This window comes from Ornithorhynchus anatinus, chromosome 2 (genome assembly GCF_004115215.2).
Source record: "Ornithorhynchus anatinus isolate Pmale09 chromosome 2, mOrnAna1.pri.v4, whole genome shotgun sequence".
NCBI lineage: Eukaryota > Metazoa > Chordata > Mammalia > Monotremata > Ornithorhynchidae > Ornithorhynchus > Ornithorhynchus anatinus.
Window position 1 is genome coordinate 45898794 of NC_041729.1, and position 20255 is coordinate 45919048.

At 44.3% G+C, this 20255-nt stretch overlaps 1 protein-coding gene and 1 non-coding gene across 5 annotated transcripts in view; one reads left to right on the forward strand and one right to left on the reverse strand.

Annotated features, from left to right (window-relative positions):
- EEF2K (eukaryotic elongation factor 2 kinase) overlaps positions 1-8677 on the reverse strand; it is a 50409-nt gene extending 41732 nt beyond the window's left edge. For 3 of the 4 annotated variants that reach the window (XM_029056172.2, XM_029056180.2, XM_029056157.2), the window contains exon 1: positions 8485-8677. The gene's annotated coding sequence lies outside the window, so the exon portion shown is untranslated. Of the gene's footprint in view, positions 1-6030; positions 6059-8484 lie in introns of those variants that run through there. The other variant, XM_029056165.2, reaches the window with a different exon arrangement.
- A 7920-nt stretch (positions 8678-16597) lies between these two features.
- On the forward strand, positions 16598-16679 carry TRNAL-UAG. Its single transcript has one exon. It is a non-coding gene; the product is annotated as a tRNA-Leu (tRNA).
- The last annotated feature ends 3576 nt before the right edge of the window (positions 16680-20255 follow it).

A 20255-nucleotide genomic window follows, 5' to 3' on the forward strand; every position in this document is an offset into this window, starting at 1 on the left:
GCTTGCACATAGGAGGCAGTGTGGCCTAGAGGAAAGATCAGAGAATTGGGAATCAGGAGCCCTGGGTTCTAATCCCAGCTCTGCAATTGACCTATTATGTAAACTTGGGCAAAGCACTCGACTTACCCATTTCTCAGTTTCCTCATCTGTAAAATGGATGGGTAGCTCTGCCTCTCCCTCTCTATTAGATTGCAGGGCAGGGATTATATCTACCCCAGTGTTTAGTACAGTGATTGGCACATAATGTTATTTACTGAGCACTTACTGTACACAGAGTACTGTAGTAATTACTTGAGTAAGTGCCTAATATCACTATTATTATTATTATTATTATAGGAATCCATCCATAATGATAGATCTAATCCTGCCTCTGCCACTTGTCTCCTGTGTGACCTTGGACAAGTCACTTAGCTTCTCTCAGTTTCCTCATCTGTAAAATGGGAATTAAAGCTGGGAACCCCATGCGGGACGGACTATACCCAACCCATTTATCTTGTATCTACCTCAGGGCTTAGAACAGCCCTGGCACAGAATAAGCACTTCACAAAAAGTCTTCGGTGGAAATGGAAAGTGACATGTCAAACAGCCCCGGAGCAGGAGTGATTATAGCTCTGCATTACTTTTGGAGTGAGAACACCTCACCTATAGCTCTACATTACTTCTGGAGTGAGAACACCTCACCGTAAAACACGGGTCCAATCTACTCTGAGGTGGAACTTTGCCTTCCAACTCATCAGCATCCCCAGTGTCCTGCACAATGCATATATGAATTCACCACTACCACAGTAATAATAATAATAATAATGTTGGTATTTGTTAAGCGCTTACTATGTGCCGAGCACTGTTCTAAGCGCTGGGGTAGACACAGGGGAATCAGGATGTCCCACGTGGGGCTCACAGTCTTAATCCCCATTTTACAGATGAGGGAACTGAGGCCCAGAGAAGTTAAGTGACTTGCCCACAGTCACACAGCTGACAAGTGGCAGAGCTGGGATTCAAACTCATGACCTCTGACTCCAAAGCCCGTGCTCTTTCCATTGAGCCACGCTGCTTCTCTAGTACTACTATAGTACTGAGCACTATGCCCAGAAGGAGAGGGAGGAGTAGAAGAGGCCAATTACTGGGCATGAACAATCACCTCTTTTACTTCTCAAGCTACAACCTTACTGTCCTTTGTGAGAGGCCCCTCCATGGACAGAAACTGGAGAATTTGGACCAAATCAAACACTCTTTTCCAAAATAAAAGTGGCTCCTTCCTTCAACAAATCCACATCTTTTCATGAATCCCACCTTCCTCTGTCTGTTGTAAAAACACCACATACACTGACTTTCTCCACTGCTCTGGCTCGCCACAGGGATTTTGCTCCAAGGCCTACATTTTGAGACATGTGACAACTAGGAAGGTTGAATACATATTCACCAATAATTTTCTGGTGATATGCAACTGCCCAACCAAGGCTCTGCTGTTAATCCAAAGGAAATTTGCAAGTAAAATTTTTATTTTTGCTCCCCTGGAGTTTATCACTTTTCTTCTCAATCACTCAGCCCTTCCATACCAGTTGAGTGTATGTGTACGTGTGTGCGCGCATGCGCACCCGGGTGGGAGGTCTGGGGGGTCACAGGGGATGGGACACTGACACATTTGAGGGCCCAGGACCTGCCACAGCTCTTCATTTGGACGATGCACTTATAGACGCCGATTTATGTAGGACTATGAAGAGGCCTCCCTTTCACAACTCAAACTCAAGAAGGAGCAGCCTGTGGCTTTTTCCAGAAGTTTTTGTTCCTCTCCACTGTCTGTCATCCAACAGGCCTGGCAGCTATTCCCTGGGTTCTGCTCTCAAGCGGAAAAATGGTGACAGGAAGGTGCAGCCGGAGGCTGAAGCTGGACGCGGTACAGCTTGCCGGGGGTTGCCAGGGTGCGGCTGAAAGAGCAGGTGACTTTATAAAAACAAGTCTGGAAAGCATGAGGTGGTTCTGGAAGCATTTCTTGGCCATCACATCAGGCTCCACTGAGAGCAGAGGGAAAAGGAGGAGCTGGGAGCAGGATAGGAAGTGAGCAGTATTGCCATGACAGAGGTGAGTGGCAAGGAAAGGGAGAGAAGGGAGTGGTACACTAGAAAAATTAATTATTGACCTTTAACCTGAGGAATATGGACAGGATGGGGCGGGGGGCGGGGGGGAGGGAGTGTTAGTGTCTGATTCAGACACTTACCACCAAAAGCAAATAATTGGCACAGGACAGGGACCTTAATCTGCCAGCCCTACTGAGAACACTGCTTTGGATTCCCCCCACTGAACCCCAATACTGAAGAACTGTTTCTCCTCCCCATGAACCCACACTATCCTTATTCCTCCGCAGTCCTCAATGTTCAACAACTGTTGCTTCAGGCAGAGAAGCCAGCAGGATCTACCCTCAATCCACAAAATGCATGATCTACTTTGAAAATCATTTGAGGTAGGCCTGTCCCTGCAGCAGTAACCAATCCTGAGGCTTAGGCTAGCAAGTACTTTGGCCTTTTAAGGTGGCTCAGTGCACAGAACGTTGTTATTTCTGAGAGTATTCTAGGTCTGGGAGTCACAAGGCCTAGCTTCTGATCAGAAGTCTCCCTGACTTTAAACAAAATTCTTTAAAGTCACCACACCTCAACTGCCTCATCCAGGAAATGGAGTAATGATTCCTGTCCCCAATCTACCTCTCTAGGATGCCATATTCATTTATTTGCACTATTAACCTTCATAACAAATGACTCAATTATTATTACTGTGTGCAGAGCACGATACTAAATAATAATAATGGTATTTGTTAAGAGCTTACTATGTGCCAGGAACTGTACTAAGCGCTGGGGTGGATACAAGTAAATGAGGTTGGACAGTCTTTCTTGTCCCACCTGGGGCTCACAGTTTCAATCCCCATTTTACAGATGAGTTAACTGAGACCCAGTGAAGTGACTTTCCCAAGGTCACACAGCAGAGAAGTGGTAGAGCAGGGATTAGAACCCATGACTTTCTGACTCTCAGGCTCATGCTCTAATCACTACACCATCCTGCTTCTCAGATTCTTGGGAGCATACAGTATCTATTCCAGCACATAGCACTGGATGCGGGAATGTGTCTACCAACTTTCTCCCAAGCACTTAGGACAGTGCTCTGCACACAGTAAGCACTCAGTCAGATACTATTGTTGATGATTTTGGCATACAGTAAGTGCTTAATAAATACCATAATTGCAATAAGAGTAAAAGATGGTCTCTGCCCTCAAGGATCTTCCATCCTACTGTGGGTAGGGGTGTTGCTATAACAACTAAGGAAGTAATATCATTAAAGCACTTTCAGCCCCCACTTAATTTATATCACCATCCAATGAACTTATTTACTGAGCACTTAACTTGTGCAGAGCCTTGTATTAAGCACTTGGGGGAGTAATAATAGCAATAATAATGTTGAAGCACTTACTATGTGTCAAGCCTCTTCTAAGCACTGGGATAGATGCAAACTAATCAGGCTGGACACAGTCCATGTTCCACATGGGGCTCACAGTCGATCCCCATTTTACAGATGAAGGAACTGAGGCACAGAGAAGTAACGTTCCCAAGGTCACACAGTAGACAAGTGGCAGAGCCAGGACTAGAACCCAGGTTCTTCCAAGCCCGTGATCTATCCATTAGGCCATGCTGCTTCTCTAGTACAATATAACAGAGTTGGTAGATACATTCCCTGCCCACTTGAGCCTACAGTCTAAAGGACTGCTTGAATTCAATCACCTTGCTGCTGCCACCACCCCCATCTTACCTCATTGCTTTCCTTCTTCAATCCAGTCCGCACACTTCATTCCTCTAGTGCCAGTCTGCTCACTGTGCCTCCATTTCACCTATCTCACTGCTGAACTTTCACCTACGTCCTGCTTCTGCCCTGGAACGCCCTCCCTCTTCGTATAGGACAGAGGATCACTTTCCCCACCTTCAAAACCGTATTAAAAAGCACACCTCTTCCAAGAAACCTTCCCTAACTAAACCCTCATTTCCTCTTCTCCCACTGCATTCTGTGTTGCCCTCGCACTTGGATTTGCACCCTCCCATGTACCCGTGGCACTTATGTACATATCCGTAGTTTGTTTAATGTTTATCTCCCCCTCTAGACTTTAAGCTCACTGTGGGCAGGGAACGCGTCTACCACTCTGTTACACTGTATTTTCCTGAGCACTTAGCATAGAGCTCTGCAAACAGGAAGCACTCAAAAAATATGATTAATTAATTCCTCCGTTCATCCAGAAGTAGTGACATTCAAGAGAAGCAGTGTGGCCCAATGAGAAGCACCTTAATGGATAGAGCACAGGCCTGGGAGTCAGAAGGACCTTGGTTCTAGCCCTGGCTCTGTCACTTGTCTGCTCTTTGACGGGGAGGTGACTTCATTTCTCTGTGCCTCAGTTACCTCATCTATAAAACGGGGATTAAGACTGCAAGCCCCTGGTAGGACATGGACTATGTCCAACCTGATACCCTTGTGTTTACCCCAGTCCTTAGAATAGTGACTGGCTTATACTTAGCACTTCAATTCCATTTAAAAAAAAATAGTCCACTTTTCCTTGCTTGTTAACCTCCGTGTGAAATATCTATTTAACTTCAAATACAGAAATTTACAATTTCCATTTATGATACCGTTCCTTGAAAACATAAAACTAGGGAGAGCATAGAATATGAAAAAGTGCTAATCGATAAAATCTCAATGGAGAACAGTACTAAATACCAATAATTATCTTCCTGGGACTTCTCTGAAGTTTGGAAGGTGAATGTTTAATCAAAAGGTTAGTTAGAGCAACCTACATTATATTTAAACCTTTAATGGCTTTTGGAATGGAAAAATGTAAGGGCAAAAATAGTACAAGGTATTTACATGGGGCTGTGTTTGTGGGTTAGAGTTATAGGAACCGGTAGTCAGATGCTGGTTAACCTTATTGTTTTGAGTTCCCTTTTTCTGCAGCCACCGGTTGCAGGAGAGAAAACAAAACGAAACAAAACAAAAAAACAAATCCACCTCCTAGATCTTTATCCAATGCCAATCAATTAACCCTGTCCCAATTCTTAATTTGGATTTAACTTCTATGCAGCTTCCACTCCAGAGAATCCTTCTTCTAAACTGAACCTCTCCCCACTTAAGATGTTCTCCAACTACAGAGTTACAAAGCAGAGCAAGACAGAGAACTGCAGGGTGCAGCTTTATTTCACCTGGCCATTGTGGATAAATTAAGCCACATACCAGAGACTTCATGGATAATGTTTGACATCAGAGTTATTAGAGCCAAAGGTCTCAAGCCTTTGTGGACGGTTTCATGTTGCTGCTTCTGGAGTGAAAAATTCCAATTCTTTCTCCTTATTACAGCCCCTCGATAAAGCATATTTTGTATGATAGTTATTCTGGCCACTGAATCATTGGTCCTGCTGTCGGCCTGCTATTCTTAGGAGACAGCGTTCAGAAAGTGTGTTTATGTTTCCAAAGAGTTCTTCAGGTTTTACTCAGTGGGGCAGAGCCTAGGCAGGCTATGGTAACCCTTGTGTTTGTGCACTCTCACAGCTTCCACTTCTTCCCTCCAGAAGGCTGAGGCATTCTCTCCCCAGACTGCAATTCTTTGTGTTTGGAGCTATGTTAACACTTTTTGTTTCATTTTGCATTGGAAATCCATTGCTTTGGAAGGGGAAGAGGACAGTAGTCACGGGAGATGGACCAAATCTTCAAGGTCTAAACTGGAATGCTAGACACACTGATCAAAAGATGCAAATATAGGCACCACAAAATCCCCAATGGTCAGGCATGGAAGCAGGGATCAAGTTCAAGGTTCCAAAAAGATAACTTCCCTCTATCCCACAAGAGGAAAGTCGGAACTCTGCACATATAAGCACAAGATATGTTATAACCCAAATACTTAATCTGTCACCATATCCTGTCAATTAAACCTTCACAACCCTTAACATCCGCCCTTTCCTTTCTACCCAAGTTGTTACCACTTTAATCCAAGCATTTACCCCATCTCACCTTGATAACTGCATCATCCTCCTTGCTGTCCATCCAGCCTCCTGTTTCTCCCCATTCCAATTCATACTTCACTCTGCTGCCTGAATCATTTTTTTACAAAACCATTCAGTCCATGTTTCCCCACTCGAGAACCTCCAGTGGTTGCCCATCGACTTCTGCAAACAGAAACTCCTTACCACTGACAAAGCCTCCAATCACCTTGCCCCTGCTTTCTTACCTCACTGAGTTCCTATTACAATTTAGCCACACACTCCCCTCCTCTAATGCCAATCTACTCACTGTACCTCAATCTCGTCTATCTCGCCGCCGCCAAACTCTCAACTATGTCTCGCCTCTGGCCTGGAACACCCTCCCTCTTTATATTCAGCAGATGACCAGTCTCCCCACCTTCAAAATTTTTCTAAACACACATCTCCTCCAAAGGCCTTCCCCGACTATGCCTTCATTTCCCTTTCTCCCACTTCATTTATTCAACCGTATTTATTGAGCGCTTACATGTGCAGAACACTGCACTAGCTTGCCTTTGCACTCTTTATTCACCTCACCCTCATCCTCACAACATTTAAGAACGCTTATTTATATTAATGGCTGTCTCCCACTCTCGGCTGTAAGTTTGTTATGGGAAGGGAATACATCTAGCAGCTCTACAGTTTGTACTCTCCCAGGCGCTTACTACAGTACTCTGCAAATAGTAAGCACTCAAATACGATTGATTGATACTTTCAACATTTAAACAAAGTTTAACAAATCTGACAGGCCCAATGGAAATACCTGGAAACATAATTTTGGAACTATCTGCTAAATTATCGAATGAAACACATCTGCTCCAGTGGTGTTTTTCCAGAAATTCTAAGAAGATTGAATCTATAATGCCAACAGACACCTGGGTTGTTTTCATGACTGTCAAATGGTAATTGAAAAGAGCATAATTTATTAAGCAAAGGCTGTCCTCCTACCCTGGCTCATCCTGACAAAATGCCTCAAGGCTTTTAAACTAGAAGTGTCAGTCTAGGATCACTCACAAGCCCAACCCAGAAAGAAATAAAAGTTTTTGGCCTAGTACAACGTTCTACACCCGCTGGAGGGTTTAATTTTGATTGACTGATTTGGATGCCAAAAGAGAGGCAGAAACGTGAACCTTAAAGTTTCTCACAGGGATGACTTTCCAGATTACCAAACCAAAAAAAAAAAAAATCCCTACGATTTCCTGGTCGGGTATCATTCCTTTATTCTCTTCAGCAATACCTGCGGCAGTTAGCTTTATAAAAGTAAGGTGGGATCAAAGGCCTGTTAGGGCGACTAACTTGCATATTAACGACAGTTTGTTGCTTCCACACCCAGCTCATTTAAAAATGCTTAACTGCAAATTTAGGGAAAAAAAAAATCCCCCCCAAACCCGGATCTTGCAGTCAAGGGAGCTAGATCTAAAGAGTCATCAAGTCACTGGTAATTCCGGGAAAACAACATCCTGCTTTTAGATAAGGAGAGGGAAAAGTGCAGGTGTATGTGTGCCTGTTTTTAATCTAAAGTACAGAGACATTTGCTCAACCTTTCCCTAGGCCGACCAGGGGGAGGAAAGGGGTTTTCTGGTCAGGTCCCAAAAACCTTCGACATTTTAAGAAGGCAGCAGACATGGAGCCTGCCACTCCCACCTCTGTATTCCAAGTTGGCCCACCCTGTCTTTCCTTTGCCATCTGCACGGTCAATTCTGCCGAGGAGGGCACTTTTCCTTGCAGAAATTATCACCCCAACTCAAAACAAAAGGGATTCGGCCTGCCACCGGCCCTGGAGCCAGGGGGAAAGTACATGGGGAGATCCAGCGTCCCCACCGTCAGGGCTGGGGACGACGACGACAAAATGGTCTTTTGGCAGCAGTGGGGTGGGACAACCACCAATCTGCAGAGCCAAACTTTGCAAAAATCACCCTCCCCTACACCCCTCTTGATGCTCACACAACCCTCTGTGGACTGGGGGTGTGTGGGGGGGCCCGGCAGAGCCTTTAACGAAGGAAGGAAACATCTCCGCTGCCCCTTCTCCTTCGGCAGAAGCCACGACGCGGTGCTGCATCTGCAGGGCGCTTAGCACAGGGCTTTGCACCCCCCAATCCATCCCATTAACGATTAGAACGATGCTCGGCACATGATAAGCGCCTCACCAAGACCGTCATTATTCCACCAATGGGTCTTTATTTAGGGAGCGCTTACTAGGGGCAGAGCACTGGACTAAGCGCTTGGAAGGTCCAACTGGGCAGCAGAAAGGGGCCCGTGAGGGGATCACGGCCTAAACGATGCCCTTCTGCAGCTCTGCCAGGGTGGGTTTTGCAAGGTCCTCGCCCCCTCCAAGGCGGCCAAGCAGGGTGTCTGTGGCCAGGGGGTAAGGAAGGACAAGTCTGCCAAGCCGGGCCTGCCTCCCTACCTGGTGCAGGCCTTGCCCCCCGGCCTTCCCCCTCCTTACCTCCTGCAGGCAAAAGCAGCAGCAGAGTCAGGCAATCCAGGGTGCACGGAGGGGTGTCTGCCACGCTCCGGTGGGAGTGAACTGGACGACGCCCGCGAAGGCCGAGCTGGTGCAACGGCTGCAGCGAGGCACAGATCCGCAGGCTGCACCGGGGGAGGGACCGCCCCGCCACGTGGCTCCCGCCGGCCTGCCCCCAGCGCTTAGAGCAGTGTTTGGCACAGAGGAAGGACCTCCCCCCCACCCTCATTCGCGGGGAGGAGCCGCCCTGCAATTGCAAAGGGTCTGAGAATAGCTCCGCCCCGCCCCCGACCTTGATACGGTCAGAAATAAGAGGAAGAAATAATAATAACGTTGGTATTTCTTAAGCGCTCATTAGGTGCCCAGCCCTGTTCTAAGAAGTGAGGGGTGCGGGGGGGGGGGGGGGTCTGGAGGAAGATCCGCGGGGGTCTGATCGGTCAGGGGGAGGGGAGCCCGTTGTGGGCGGGGATTGTCCCTCTTTGTTGCGGAATTGTCCTTCCCGAACGCTTAGTACAGTGCTTTGCACGCACCAAACGCTCAGGAAATACGATTGAATGAATTGGTGGGGGGAGGGTAGATGCAAGTCGTTAACAATAATAATGATGACATTTAAGTGCTTACTATTCATTCATTCAATAGTATTTATTGAGCGCTTACTATGTGCAGAGCACTGTACTAAGCGCTTGGAATGAACAAGTCGGACTACTACTACTACTACTAATGATGGTATTGAAGCGCTTACTATGTGCGAAGCACTGTTCTCAGCGCTGGGGAGGATACCAGGTGATCAGGTTGTCCCACGTGGGGCTCACAGTCTTAATCCCCATTTTACAGATGGGGTAACTGAGGCACAGAGAAGTTAAGTGACCTGCCCCAAGTCACATAGCTGACAAGTGGCAGAGGTGGAATTTGAACCCACGGCTTCTGACTCCCAAGCCCGGGCTCCTTCCACTGAGCCATGCTGCAAAGCACTCTTCTAAGCGCTGGGAAGGCTATAAGGTGATCAGGCTGCGTGAGGCTCACAGTCTTCACCCCCATTTTACAGATGGGGTAACTGAGACCCAGAGAAGTGACTTGCCCAAAGTCACACAGCTGACAAGTGGCTGAGATGGGATGTGAACCGATGACCTCTGAGGCCCAGCCCGGGCTCTTTCCACTGACCCATGCTGCTCACTCTGCGCCAAACACTGTTATCCCAGCGCTTAGTACAGTGCTTATCCTATAGTAAGCGTGTAATAATAATAGATTATTATTATTATCCCAGCGCTTAGTACAAAGTTTGCCCTATAGTAAGTGTGTAATAATAATAAATTATTATTATCCCAGCACTTAGTACAGTGCTTGTCCTATAGTAAGCGTGTAATAATAATGGATTATCATTATTATCCCAGTGCTTAGTACAGAGTTTGCCCTATAGTAAGCATGTAATAATAATAGATTATTATTATTATTATCCCAGCGCATAGTACAGAGCTTGGCCTATAATAAGCACATAATAATAATAATCCACCTTCCCCCATCAATCACCTCCCTCCTTTCCCTCACTGATTATTATTATTACCCCTATTGACCTATAGCAAGCACATAAAAAGAATATGATTATGATATTTGTTAAGCACTTACTATGGCCCAGGCACTGTACTAAGCACTGGGGTGGATACAAGTAAATCGGGTGGACACAGGCCCTGTCCCACGTGGGGCTCACAGTCTCGCTCCCGGTTTTACAAATAAGAGAAGTGAGGTCCAAAGAAGTGAAGTGACTTCCCCAAGCTCACACTGCAGACAAGTTGCAGAGGCGGAATTAGAACCCATGACCTTCTGACTCTCAGGCTCTGGACAACTGTTGAGTGAAAAGACTGAACAGGTCTGGCAGCTCAACCCCTGAACCCCTCTTCTTAAAAGTATTGATTAGGGAACCCCACCCTCTCCTAGAGAGAGTGGGGCTCTAGGCCGAGCAGAGGTCACTAGGGAGGGAGTCCAGGGGCAGATAAGAACCCTGATGGGCTTCAAGGATGGGGATGGGTGGGACAAAAACCTGAGGATAGAGGAAATTAAGGGAACCTCAACTCTTTAACTTTCCACCATTGCGGGCAGCTGTGGCCTCCCCCACCTTGCAGTTACCCTGATAACCGCACCCCTGCCCAGGGATGAGGCTACCTTATATCATCACTGAAATATTAATTCCCCAGACTGCCCAACCTGGCTTGAGGGTTTGTAAACTGTTGAAAATGTTGAAGGAATGGGAGACAATATAGTTTAGTGAGAGACTAAGAGTAGAATCCTAATCCTGGTTCTGCCACTTGCCTGCACCTCTCTGGGCTTCAATTTCCTCATCTGTAAAATCAGAATAAGATCTCCTTGCTCTGCCACCTTCTTAGACTGAGACCGTGTGTGGGACAGGAACTGTGCCTGAAAGATTTGTCTTGTTACTATCCCAGCACAATGCTTGGCACATAGTATAAGTGTTTAAGTAGTACCATTGTTATTCTTAAAATCTGAAAGTAAAGAGCTAAAAGATAGTGACTAAAACACTATGAAGGCCTCAGATTTCTCAAGTCATAGACTGGTCACTTGTCAGGCAGGCACTGGACAGGCAGGAAAAGCCAACTGGGGAAATGAAGGTTTTCCAAAAGGGGGCAATTGAAGAGAGACTGGGGCCTCCTTTGGAGGGGGCCCATAATATATTCCTGCCAAGCTCCATCTGTGGGAATGAGAAGCAGCTTGACCTAGTGGATAAAGCACAGGGCTGGGAGTTAGAAGGACCTGGGTTCTAATTCCAGCTCTGCCACCTACCTGCTTTGCGACCTTAGGCAAGTCACTTCACTTCTCTGTGCCTTAGCTCATCTGTAAAAGGGGGATTAAGACTATGGGCCCTATTGGAGGCATGGAGACTGTATCCAACCTGACTACTTTGTGTGTACCCCAGCACTTAATGCCTGGCACTGGCACATAGTAAGTGCTTGGCAAATACCATAAAAATCAACAACAACAGGAGCTAAGTCTCTTAAGTGCTTGGGAAGTGCTCGGCAACTAAGTGACATATTCCCTGGTAGTTAAAAGAAATAATTGAATTCACAATTGAAAAAAGTGCTGGGGATGGGTATAAAACAGTTCATAAATTCCATAGACAACTGATGGGTTTTCAGGACAGTGTGGTGGGAGCTAATCCGGGAAGGCTTCCTGGAGTAGATGGGCTTTTAGAAGGGCTGGGAAAGTGAGAAGAACTGTGTTCTGTCACCCTTGGGGAGGAAGAAAGTTCCAAGTAAGAAGAACAAGCTTGAGTAAAGGGATGAGATGGGAGAGTTGAGAATAAGTATAATGAGAGTGTTAGTTTGGGGGAACTGTATGTGAAGAGAGGAAATAGGTAAGGTGAGGAGGAGTTGTTAGCCTCAAAGTCAATTGTGTAGAGTTTTTGTTTGATGTGGAGGGAGGAGGGAAGGCAGTGGAGGATTTGGGGGAGGGGAGAGATATATGCCAAACAATACTTCAAGAAGATGATCCATACAGAAGGGTGTAGTATAATAGATTATGACATTTAAAGAGGATTCAGAAGTCATTTGTGAATGAAGTGAGATAATTTTCATTTTTTAATCAAAATGTTTCTCTGTCTTTGTATCAGAAAGACACAGACATTAGGTTTTCCAATCCATCAACCAATTGCTTGTGAACCATTTTCATCATTCGATTTGTTTCTGCTCAACTGCTCAGCTAGATTAGTGAGAGGGTCAAATGGTACACATTCTGATAATATTTGGGCTATTTATATCTGTTGGTTACTTAAAAAAAAAGCCATGAGCGACTGCATGCTGACTGCAGGCATGCATTTAAATCCTGTTCCTTTCCAATGCTGATTACAAAGGAATTTCCAGGAAAATGAAATGGATCGATAAGGGCTTCTGGATCTACGCAGTCCGGCAAGCATACTCCGTTATTACTTAGTTTGCTTCTTGAATATAAAAGGCTTTAACTGCAGGAATCAAAATGAAATCAATTAATTAGTGCCCCCTGCCACAGTGTCTCCCTGTCCCACGTGGAACCCCGAAGAGAAAGGATCATGGGTTAGGAGGCACAAGATCCATCTGCGAGAGGGTGACTCACCCGCTTTGGGCCAGGGACCAGCATAATCCTCCCTGGTTGAAAAATTGGACATCCAGAGAAAGCTCTTCTGTGTGTCTTTTCAATTTGCAACTGTGAAAATGTGTCTCAGACAAGCAGAGAAGTGGTTTCAGAGGAGCACAGCTCCTACATGAATTCTCAATGACTTTCATTTAAAGAGTCTCAAAACATTCGCGTCCCGTGCCCTTTCGCAGAGCTCAGAGGAGTTAAAATAAAATGCCGATGCCTGATTAGCAGACTAATTTTAGTGGTGTAAAAAGGGGGCATCAGATCTAGTTAAAAACACCAAATCGAATCCAAGTAACCACTTGTCAGCTGTGTGACTCTGGGCAAGTCACTTAACTTCTCTGTGCCTCAGTTCCCTCGTCTGTAAAATGGGGATTAAGACTGTGAGCCCCACGTGGGACAACCTGATTCCCCTGTGTTTACCCCCAGCACTTAGAACAGTGCTCTGCACATAGTAAGCGCTTAACAAATACCAACATTATTAATTCAGTTCTTTGCCCAATACAGCTTAGTAAAACCAGTCTGAGGGCAGGAGCCTGAGTGACATGTTTCTAAACTTCTTCAATCAATCAATCAATCAGTTAATGGTATTTATTGAGTGCTTACTATGTGCAGACCACTGCAGTAAGCGCTTGGGAGAGTACAGTATGACAGAATTAATAGACACCTTCCCTGCCCTTATCGAGTTTGCAGTCTAGAGGGGAAGACATTATTATTATTAAGGTAGGTGTTAATATGAATAATTAATTAATAATGTAGAATTTAAAGATATGTACATAAATTCCATGGGATTAGGGCAAATATCAAATGTCCAAAGGTCACAGATGGAAATGCATAGATGACGCAGAAGGAAGAGCAAGCCAGGGCAGAGAACGTGTCTACCAAGTCTGTTATATTGTACTTTCCTAGGGGCCTAGTACAGTGGTCTGCACACAGTAAGCACTCAATAACCCTTACATTAAGCAATCAATAAATACTACTGATTGATTGATTATTTGGCCAACATGTAGTCACTGTGAGCACAGACTTGCTCCTTTGGGCTTGGCCTAAGATGAGTTTCTTCCTTTTTTGCCTAGGCTGGGGAACTTTTTGGAGAACTGTAAGCTCCTTTGGACAGCGAATGTGTCTACCAACTTGGTTGAAAGATACTCTTCCAAGTGCTTAGTACAGGGCTCTGTACACAGTAAGCTCTCAATCAATCAATCAATACTAAGCACGTGGAAGAGTACAGTATAACAGAGTTGGGAAGCATGTTCCTTGCCTACGATGAGGTTACAGTCTAAAGGATAAATAGGATGATTGACTGATTGTATTGTTGGCTCCTGAGGTTCTTTGGTAGACTGATGACGGAGTTAAGCCAAAAAGATGAGATCAAATACGGCATAGTTGTGTGTTCTCTCCTATCAAATCTTTCTGGGAAAATGGACAAGGCAATGAAATAAAGATCAATCTTATGTATGTGGGATGTCTGGCATTTGTTATGCTAGGCAGGGTAGAGGCTGGGAGAAAGCCCGTAGGAAAACAGGATGTCCTGAGAATTCTCTAATCATGATTGTCTGGAGGATATCACTCAGCTTAATGTAGTAGCATGTATCATAAATGACCCTAAGTCATCAATTAATGAATCAGCACTTGCAGAGCAGTGTGCTAAGCTCTTGGGAGATGACCACAGAATTAATAGACATAATAATAATAATGTTGGTATTTGTTAAGCACTTACTATGTGCAAAGCACTGTTCTAAGCACTGGGGTAGATACAGGGTAATCAAGTTGTCCCACGTGAGGCTCACAGTTAACCTCCATTTTCAGATAAGGTAAGTGAGGCACAGAGAAGTGAAGTAATAATAATAATGGTGGCATTTGTTAAGTGTTTACTATGTGCAAAGCACTGTTCTAAACTCTGGAGGGGATACAAGGTGTTCAGGTTGTCCCAGATGGGGCTCACAGTCTTAATCCCCATTTTACAGATGAGGTAACTGAGGCACAGAGAAGTTAAGTGACTTGCGCAGCTGACAAGCGGCAGAATGAGAATTAGAACCCATGACCTCTGACTCCCAAGCCCGTGCTCTTTTGACTGAGCCACATTGCTTCCTGTCTAGAGGGGAAGACGGACACTAAGGCAAGTTACAAATAAAGGAGAGTAATAGAGTATATAAGATATAGAAGATGAGAAGCAGCATGGCTCAGTGAAAAGAGCTTGGACTTGGGAGTCAGAGGTTGTGGGTTTGAATTCCGGCTCTGCCACTTCTGAGCTCTGTGACTTTGGGCAAGTCACTTCACTTCTCTGTGCCTCAGTTACTTCATCTGTAAAATGGGGATTGAGACTGTGAGCTCCAAGTCGGCTGTGTCCAAACCGATTTGATTGTATTCACCCCAGTGCTTACAACAGTGCTTGGCACATAGAAAGCGCTTAACAAATACCAACATTATTACATTATTATTATAAATGGGGGAAACGGACAAAAAAACAAGTAGTCAGGCGCTGTGGCCCAGTGGAAAGGGTCAGGGTTTGGGAGGCAGAGGTCAATGGGGGAAACGGACAAAAAAACAAGTAGTCAGGCACTGTGGCCCAGTGGAAAGGGTCAGGGTTTGGGAGGCAGAGGTCATGGGTTCTAATGATGATGGCATTTGTTAAGCGCTTACTATGTACAAAGTTGTCAGCTGTGTGACTGTGGGCAAGTCACTGAACTTCTCTGGGCCTCAGTTACCTCATCTGTAAAATGGGGATTAACTGTGAGCCTCATATGGGACGACCTGATTACCCTGTATCTACCCCAGCTCTTAGAACAGTGCTCTGCACATAGTAAGCGCTTAACAAATACCAAAAACAACAAGGTGATCAGGTTGTCCCACGTGGGGCTCAGTCTTAATCCCATTTTACAGATGGAGTAACTGAGGCCCAGAGAAGTTAAGTGACTTGCCCGAAGTCACACAGCTGACAAGTGGCAGAGTTGGGATAGCTGTGTGACTTTGGGCAAGTCACTTTTCTGGGCCTCAGTTACCTCATCTGTAAAATGGTAGACATAGGGGAATCAGGTTGTCCCACGTGGGGCTCACAGTCTTAATCCCCATTTTACAGATGAGGTAACTGAGAAGTGAAGTGACTTGCCCGCAGTCACAGAGGTGACAAGTGGCTGAGGCAGGATTCGAACCCATCACTCTGAACTCCAAAGCCTGGGCTCTTTCCACTGAGCCACGCTGCTTCAGACTGTGAGGCTGAGACTGTGAGATTTAGACTGTGAGGCCGTTGTTGGGCAGGGATCGTCTCTGTCGGTGGCCCAATTGTACATGGCAAGAGCTTAGTCCAGTGCTCTGCACATAGTAAGCACTCAATAAATAGGAATGAATGAATGAATGAGTGAGTGAATGAATGAATGGCAGGGCTGCAGTTTCGAGGCTCAGCCTCCGCTGCAGCAGCGCCCCCTGGCGTCCGAGGAAGGCGCAGCCACCGCGCTCGTCCTTGCAACCCCGCGGGCTCAGATTGGGGCTGCAACCCCGCCCCCCCAATCGATCGATGGATCGATGGATCGATCATTATTTTAATGTTTATTTTTTATTATTAACGTTTATTTTTTTACTTTAGCGGAGCCGCTCAGAGCTCCCCTTTAAACTTGGCCGGGGGTGCCCTTGGCAGGGATTGCCTCTCTCTGGGCCCCAGTTGCGCCTTCCCAGCGCTTAGTCCAGTGCTGTGCACCCAGGAAGCGCTCCATAAAGGCGATCGAATGCAGACGCCAAGGCTCCTGGAGTTGCAATCGAACAGCCCCAGCTGGTCGACCCCTGGCCTCGTGCCTTTCCTCTGCTCCAAGTGTTGGCCGGCCTGGGCGACCAAGAAGCTCCGCATGGTGGCCCATTGGGAGGGGGAGGGGTGGGAGGGGTCGGAGGGGCTCGGACCCCCCCCAAAAAGACAAAATCGGGGGGCAGAAAAGGCGAAACCCGCCTGATGTACAGAGGGAGGGGAGCGAAAGGACCGGGCGGTAGCGTGGCCGAGTGGTCTAAGGCGCTGGATTTAGGCTCCAGTCATTTCGATGGCGTGGGTTCGAATCCCACCGCTGCCATACCCCCCAATTGTTTTATTATTATTATTTTTTTTGGACTGCGCGGATATTTCACCTTTCGACTATCTTATATTTAAGTTCGTCATTGGCTTTGCTCTCGGGGCCATCCGATTTAAGTTTATCGACTCAGGATGGGGGCCGTCCTATTCAACAGCTCATCAGGGCCAGAGGCTCAGCAGAGAGTGGGGCACCGCCCCCCCGGGTAATAATAATCATAGTAATAATAATAATATTGGTATTTGTTAAGCGCTTACTGGACTCATAATGTTAGCTATTTGTTAAGAGCTTACTATAATAATGATGTCGCTACTTGTTAAGCGCTTACTATAATAATCATAAAGTTGGTATTTGTTAAGCGCTTACTAGAATAATGATGTTGGTATTTGTTAAGCTCTTATACTAATAATGTTAGCATTTGTTAAGCGCTTACTATAATAATGATGTCGGTACTTGTTAAGCACTTACTATAATAATCATAAAGTTGGTATTTGTTAAGCGCTTACTAGATAATGATGTTGGTATTTGTTAAGCGCTTACTAGAATGATGATGTTGGTATTTGTTAAGCGCTTACTAGACTAATAATAATGTTGGTATTTCTTAAGCGCTTACTAGAAAAATGATAATGTTGGTCTTTCATAAGCGCTTATCATACTAATAATGTTGGTACATGTTAAGCGCTTACTATAATGATGATGTTGGTATTTGTAAAGCTTTTACTATAATAATAATGTTGGTATTTGTTAAGCGCATACTATAATAATACTATATATAATATATATATAGTATAGTATATACTATACAGTTTATAGTGTAGTGTGTGTATAGTATAGTGTGTGTATATGTGTATAGTATACTGTATAGTATATATTATACTATAGTAATAATGCTATAATTATTATAATATATATATAATATAATAATCATTATTATTATACTATACTATATACTATATATAAAATAATATATATAGCATAGTATAGTATATACAGTATAGTATACAGTATAGATATATAGATATATTATATATAGTATACAGTATTATTATAGTATAGTATATACTATACAGTACAGTATAGTATACAGTATAGATATATAGATATATATAGTACACAGTATTATTATTATAGTATAGTATATACTATACAGTATAGTATATACCTATATATCTGTACTGTATACTATACTGTATAGTGTATATACTATATAGTGTAGTATATATCTATATATCTATCTATCTACAGTATAGATATATAGATATATATAGTACACAGTATTATTATTATAGTATAGTATATACTATACAGTATAGTATATACCTATATATCTGTACTGTATACTATACTGTATAGTGTATATACTATATAGTGTAGTATATATCTATATATCTATATATCTATACTGTATATTATACCGTATAGTGTATATACGATGCTATATATATTATTTTATATATAGTATATAGTATAGTATAATAATAATGATATAGTATATAGTATAGCATACTATATAGCATAGTATAATAATAATGATGGTATTTGTTAAGCGCTTACTATAATAATGATAATGTTGGTATTTGTTAAATGCTTACTATACTAATAATGATGTTGGTATTTGTTAAGCGCTTACTCTAATAATAATAATAATAATAATAATACTGTTGCTATATGTTAAGTATTTACTATGTGCCAAGCACTGTTCTAAGCACTGGGATAGATACAAGGTAATCAGGTTTCCCACATAGGGCTCACGGTCTTCATCCCCGTTTTACAGATGAGGTAACTGAGGAACTGAGAAGTTAAGTGACTTGCCCAAGGTCACACAGCTGACAAGTAAAATCAAGGAACAACTGTTTCCTTCTTATTAAAATCACACCTCCTCCAGGAAGCCTTCCCTAAGCCCTCATTTTCCCTACTCTCCTCATTCATTCATTCACTTAGACTGAGCCCTCCCTTTCCCTCTGCTCTTCCTCCCCTCCCCATTTCCCCTCCTCCTTCCCTCTGCTCTTCCCCCTTCTCCTCCTCCTTCCCCTCCCCACAGCACTTGTACATATTTGTATATATTATTTATTACTCTATTTTATTAATGATGTGTATAGATCTATGATTCTATTTATCTTGATGATATTGACCCGACTACCTGTTTTGTTTTGTTGTCTGTCTCCCCCGTTTAGACTGTGAGCCCGTTGTTGGGCAGGGATTGTCTCTATCTACATTCCAAGCGCTTAGTACATTCCAAGCGCTTAGTACAGTTCATTCATTCGTATTTATTGAGCGCTTGCTCCGGGCAGAGCACTCTACTTACCAAGTGCTTGGGAGAGTACCTTACAACAATAAAACAGACAGTTCCACGCTCAGTAAATACTTTTGATTGATTGGAAGGTGGTTAGTAAATACTATTGGATTCGTTGATTGTTATTTTCTCTTAAAGCCCACCCCAAGAGCTGGAACTGGACATTACTCCTTATCTGAAGCCTTGGTGTGATATTTCACCCCCAGATCCTCAGACACAGGCCCCCATCTTTATTATTATAAAACAAAGCTGCCCTGTCTCATTCACACTCTCCCCCACTTCCCTTAAGGTGAATCAGACTTTTCACTGAGGTCAGTTTCTCCATGGCCTAGTGGAAAGAGCAGAGGCCTGAGAGTCCACCACTTGTCTGTTGTGTGATCCTGGGTAAATCACTTCTCTGTGCCTCAGTTACCTCACCTGTAAAATGAGGATTAAGACTGTGAGCCCCATGTGGGACAAGGACTGTGCCCGACCTGATTACCTTGTAGCTACCCAGTGCTTAGAACAGTGCCTGACACATGATAAGGGCTTAACAAATGCCATAAAGAAAATAAAATCTCTTAGGTGGGTGTTACTGAGACGGAACCTGACGGGGCTGTTTCCACAATAAGGGAGTAGAGGTCCAACCCAAGAGTCATCTGAAAAGTCGGTCACTCCCCTAACAAAGTCCCATCTAACAATTAGACACAGATCTTGCATGTTGTTTTGAGGCCAAATTTAATGGAAATACCAAGAGCTCAGAGGGAAAAGTGATTTACAGAGATCACCCAAGTTCTTAACCAGATCACCTCCTTACCTGTCTATTATGGGAGCAGAGCGACTTTTCCTTAAGATTGACACCTCCTCAAGCCAAATGTTTTTGCATATCTGGATTGCATTGCCAAGCATAGCCCAAGGCTCCTGTCCTCCCTGGATGAACATGACTGGTACCCGTTGACCTTGTTGGTGTAGAATGATAAATGTGAGATATTTACATCTAGATATAAATATATGCATACAGACATGGGAGGAAGAACTCAGGATTGGGAATCAGGAGACCTGAGTTCTAGTGCCGGTACTGTCATTTGCCTTCTGCATCGGCTTGATCAAGTCATTTAACCTTTCTGTGCCTCAGGTTCCTCATCTGTAAAATAGGGGATAAAATACCTGCTCTCCTTCCCTCTTAAACCGTAAGCCCCATGTGGGTCAGGGATTGTGCCTGGCTGTGCTATTTACATTAATAATATCTAAAAGGAATAGTATACATGTTGTATATGTGTATATATGCTTACACACACACACACACA